Below are 5,892 nucleotides of genomic sequence, written 5' to 3'. Positions count from 1 at the left end.
TCCACTGTCTCTAAATTAGATGACTGTGAAAATGATAATGCATTTTTGAATGCCTGAGCTCATCTAGCATATGTAATTCGTATACTAGCCTTTTTTTTTTTTTTTTTGAAAAGTCAGGATGGGAAGAAAAACAAATGTACCCTGTCATATAGAATTTTCTAGTCCACTTTTTGATAATCGAATTGCCAGAACCAGTGCAAACATTAAAATCAAACCACATTTTCAGCTTAAAATATGCTAGTCTGGGCCTAAGGATTATACATTTTATAAATGATGTATCTTTACCCAGAGAAGCTTTTTGGTTTAGTTTATATAATATCCTGTAAGATTGAGCTTACAAGCTGTTTTGTTACCAAGCAGACACATACTGTAAGTGAGTAACAACTCTGTGAGTGTTGGATTTCTCCCTCTTCTGCAGGATAGGAAACAGTCAGGTTTACCTGCCTCATGCTCATTCAGGGAGCTGGGAACGGAACCCAGCTTCTCTCCAGTTCTGAAGCCTCCAGTTCACTTTGTATCACAGCACTGTCAGAGTAAGCAAGAACAAAGGGATCAAGAAATTTGAACTGAGAATTCATCAGGCATGCACATGGAAAAGAAAACAATTTTCATGCAGTTTAGAACTTCAATAAACCCTCAGGCAAACGTCTGTCAAATCTAATTTTGAAGATTGGGTGTCTTGAGATTTTATTTCGAATTCTGTTGTCTAGTCCACCAGGGTAACCTCATCTCTTCCTGGAGCATCTGCTCACTCTGTGTATCTCCTTCCTTATCAACTGTTCAGTCGCTCAGTCGTGTCCGACTCTTTGTGACCCCATGAATCGCAGCACTCCAGGCTTCCATCACCAACTCCCGGAGTTTACTCAAACTCACGTCCATTGAGTCGGTGATGCCATCCAACCATCTCATCTTCTGTCGTCCCCTTCTCCTCCTGCCTTCAATCTTTCCCAGTCTTTTCCAGTGAGTCAGCTCGTCGCATCAGGTGGCCAGAGTATTGGAGTTTCAGCTTCAGCCTCAGTCCTTCCAATGAACACCCAGGACTGATCTCCTTTAGGATGGACTGGTTGGATCTCCTTGCAGTCCAAGGGACTCACAAGAGTCTTCTCCAACACCACAGTTCAAAAGCATCCATTCTTCAGCTCTCGGCTCTCTTTATGGTCCAACTCTCACATCCATACATGACCACTGGAAAAACCATAGCTTTGACTGGATAGACCTTTGTTGACAAAGTAATGTCTCTGCTTTTTAATATGCTGTCTAGGTCGGTCGTAACTTTCCTTCCAAGGAGTAAGCGTCTTTTAATTTAATGCTGACTCTTCCTTATTCTTTCCCTGACCGAACCCCAGGGACTAGCCCCGTGCCCCACGGCGCCTTCGTACTTGTGCTTTTGTACCCGCTCTTCCTCGGCTTGGAAGGCCTTTACCCCCAGCCAGTGCTCTGCCCTGGGAACACCTGCTGGGTCCAGACCGCCACCAGCGCCCTCAGGCTCTGGCCCCAAGTGCCCTCCCTTTTGGGCCTCAGCTCTGCCGCCCCTCTGCGGCCCCGCCCTTGGCCCTGGGGAGCATTTGTCTGTCTGCCCTCTCTGCAGCCCGGGCCGCCCCTCTGCAGGCCGGAGCTGAGTTTCACCCAGTTCTGTCCGCAGCCCAGCGCCACCCTCACAGCGAAGGTGGAAAGCGGGCCTGGGGGTGAGAGTGGGAAGGGAGGGGCAGGCTGGAGGGTGGTGTCGTGCACGAGAAAGATTGAGCATCAGGTGTTTGCAGGACACACTTGTTTATACCCAGTGGATCTGGTCCCTGAAAGCGGATGCGGCTCTCACTGCCTGGCTGGAGCCTGCCTTCCGTTCCTTGGCCTCGCTGGCTTCCCTGACCAAGGGTCTGCCAGAACATTCATAGCAACCACAGTAAAAGCTGATGAGAGACTGGCGTGGAAGCAGGAGACACCGTGTCCTAAATAAGGGGAAAACCCAACTTGATTACCGAAGGGTTCAGAGGACCCACTACCCATCATTTAAAAGACGCATGCCCCACAATGTTCATTGCCGCCCTGTGTACAATAGCCAGGTCATGGAAGCAGCCTGGTGTGTCCGCAGATGAGTGGATGAGAAGTTGTGGTGCATATAGACGTGGGATAACTCAGCCATAGAAAGGAATGAATTTGAGTCAGTTGAACTGCGGTGGATGAACCTAGAACCTATTATGCAAGTACAGTATGCAGTACAGTAAGAGAGGGGAGGGATGCGGGGGGGATGGGAGGGAGGGTCCAGAGGCAGGGGGCACGTGTATACCCTTGGCTGATCACGTCCTACAGCTGAAACAAACATGACCCTGTAAAGCAAGTATCCTCCAAGTAAAACCAAGTCTATAAAAGTCTGGGAGGCTATTCTGCCTATCCTGCATCCCTCTGGCCCTCTTTTCTGAATGTGATAATAAACTGAAATAACACTCGGTTCTGCAACCCATGAGCCTCAGTGCGGACTGCACTCAATTAGAATGAGTCGGCTCATCCTAAGCCATTATTATGTATTTCCTGCCATTCTTTCCCCGCTATTTAAGGAATTTGGTTTTTGTTTTATACAGTTGTAAATATGCCACACATGCAATTATGTAACTGCTTTTTCCTGCTTATTATAAACATTTAAAAAAATTATATAGCTTTCATAGCCAAAATTTTTAATGGCTCCATCATCTTTCCAGACCAGACATGCAACCTGTTTTGTTTAGTCATTCACCTAATTGGGGATTTTTAGATTCAGATTTTTCATTACTGTAAACAGTGCTGTATGAACATCTTTGCATAAAGTTTTGTCCCTATTTGTGACTGGGTCTTTGAGATAATAATAAGAAACAATTGAGTACTTCCTATGTCTGGGGGACTGGTACTGTGGATTATCTCACTCTTTACAGAAAACCTATGCGTAGATAATTTTATTATCTCCACTTTACAGATTAGAAAACAAGCACAGATAAATGAATTTCCTTGCTCAAGATAAGTGTTAGAGCCAGATTAAACCCAGGGATCCTGGAGTCTTAAGTGTTTTCATTCTCCAGAGTGCAATCCCTGGGTCAAAGTTTTATTAATGGTTTTACCCAAAGTGAAAGTGAAAGTCGCTCTGTCCTGTCTGACTCTTTTAGACCCCACGGACTATACAGTCCATGGAATTTTCCAGGCCAGAATACTGGAGTGGGCAGCCTTTCCCTTCTCCAGGGAATCTTCCCAACCCAGGGATCGAACTGGGGTCTCCTGTACTGCAGGCGAATTCTTTACCAGCTGAGCTACTAGGGAAGCCTTTTAAAAATGAGACTCATTCCAAACCTCCAGATTTTTGCTTGGCATTTTCAGGTTATGTCTACTCTTCTTGTGTGCCAATTAAATGGAAAGTGAAAGAGGAAAATTTCCAAATGAAACTGACCTCGAAGAAGCCAATTCACTTCCTTCCTTGGGAAGCAAAATAAAGTTTCCCAAGAGGACCCGAGAAATGTTTTTAGTTTAACAAGGTTAGAATTACTTCATTCCTGTCTTTCTGCTGCTTTTGCTAGTCGGAACAGACAGTGCCAACCTCTTACATTCTGCGCCTCTTCCTCCTACATGCTTCCCTGTGATGTATCAGCGGGATGATTTTTCCAAGAAGCAGTGCCACTGTGCAGTCTAGCCGCTTGCAAAGCGAGTCAAAACTATTCCCTGTCCAACACAACAGCTCTCTCGTTCTCCTACACAATTCACTGTCCCTCAGACTTTCCCTGCACTTGGAAGCCAAGGCAAAGCAACTGGCCAGGCTTCAGAGGGCCTTGGAAAACACGCTCTCAGCCCCACCTGGGAGAGGTGGCAGCTCCCCCTGCTATTCCGTGCCAGATCAAACTTACGACACCCAAACAATGTCAGCCACCGAAAAGGTCAGGAAATGCTGTCCCTCAAAAAGATTTGGTTCTTTCAAAACGTGAGTGGTTTCCGATCTCATCTGCAAGCTGCGTGTTGAGTTGGCATGGATCAGCCAGCCTGGGACAGACTGGCTCTCGAAGATGAGCTTAAGTAAATCCCGCATGACCTTGGAGCCTCCATGCCTACCTGCAGAAGGGGTCCAGGACCTCCCTCGGGGTGCAGCCCCAGGATGAAATGATACCGCAGAAGTGTCTAGTTCATGCATTCTGGCATATGACTGGCACTAGACAAATGCTAGCTTCCTTCCCATATGGCTGAGCTTTTAAAATGATTATAGCCCACCTGCAGAGATTTTCAAACAGAAGCAACCTGAAGGAACAGTTAGTAGCGCTCTTAAAAAGTCTCCTGCCGTTTTTAGCTCTTAAAAGTTCATGGGACTGTGGCTGAAGCTAAACTGAGGCATGTGGTTACCCTTGGCTTTCTAGTGGCTTCGTGCCCTCTGTTACCAATGTTCTTTAAATATTCGATATTTCTTGAAACAGATCCAAAGCATGTGGACAAAGGGTGGGCAAGGAAAGCCGGACATTTCTCCTTCTGTGCCAGAGGGGAACATGCACCCTCCAGTTAGTCACCCAGAGGCCCCCAGTTGACTGGGCCACGCTCCCGGGGAGCAGTCTGGTCCCCGCCTGGGCTGCATATGCCACTTCGGAGGCTCACCTATCAGACCCACATTTGATGGCTTGTTAAAGAAGCAGGCCTAGGAACTCCCCTGGTGGTTCAGTGGTTAAGAATCCGCCTGCCAATGCAGAGGACATGGGTTCAGTCCTTGGTCCAGGAAGATCCCACTCACTACGGGGCAAGTAAACTCATGCCGCAGCTACTGAGCCCCATGCCCTAGAGCCTGGGCCGCATGAGAAGCTGCCACAGCACAGCCAGGACCCAGGGAAGCTACAGATAAACAACTTAGAAAGTTTTAAAAATTAAGACCTACTGTTAACTACAATATCCAATGTCTCCTCCACCTTGTCTCTTTCCCACTGAAGTTGCACGTTCATCCATCATGTGTTTGAAAATAAAAGTGTTAGTCACTCAGTAGTGTCCAGCTGGAGTGGGTAACCATTCCCTTCTCCTGGGGATATTCCTGACCCAGGGAGCAAACCCAGGTCTCCTGCATTGCAGGCAGATTCTTTACTGTCTGTTGTTCAGTCACTCAGTCCTGTCCAGCTCTTTGTGACCCCATGAACTGCAGCACACCAGGCTTCCCTGTCCTTCACCATCTCCCGGAGCTTGCTCAAACTCATGTCCATTGAGTCAGTGATGCCATCTAACCATCTCATCCTCTCTTGCCCCCTTCTCCCCCAGCCTTCAATCTTTCCCAGCCTCAGGGTCTTTTCAAATAAGTCAGCTCTTCTCATCAGGTGGTCAAAGTATTGGAGTTTCAGCTTCAGCATCAGTCCTTCCAATGAATATTCAGGACTGATCTTTAGGATGGACTGGTTGGATCTCCTTGCTGTCCAAGGGATTCTCAAGAGTCTTCTCCAGCACCACAGTTCAAAAGCATCAATTCTTTGGCACTCAGCTTTCTTTATGATCCAACTCATGTCTTAGCCACTATCAACTGTCTCATGGGTATCAAATCTGTGATAGAGACTGATCTCCTACTGCAGATGCTATAAAAAGACAAAACTCCTGCCTGCCACTCAGGCAGATGATCCCGGGGCTCCACTCCTTTATCTGGTTCCAAGGCCTTAGTGGAGTTTTGCTGGCCTGTTTTCTGGCACTTTTCAAATGACAGTGGCCAGTGAACATGCCAGTGTGAGCAGACAGGTAGGAATGGCTGCTTTAGCCTTTAAACAGCTGCCTTGTTCGGGGCAGTAGATTTGCATCTGCTGGGCCAGATTCGAACTCTCTGTCTGAAAATCAGCTGTTGCTTTGGAAGAGCACGCCTTAGAGTAAGCCTGTGTGAACTCCGCTCTCAGAGGTGTGACCCCTGAGAGGACGTGAGCCTCCTTGCAC

Source organism: Odocoileus virginianus, chromosome 17, assembly GCF_023699985.2.
Source record: "Odocoileus virginianus isolate 20LAN1187 ecotype Illinois chromosome 17, Ovbor_1.2, whole genome shotgun sequence".
Classification (NCBI taxonomy): Eukaryota; Metazoa; Chordata; class Mammalia; order Artiodactyla; family Cervidae; genus Odocoileus; species Odocoileus virginianus.
Note: the sequence above shows the minus strand (reverse complement) of the source record.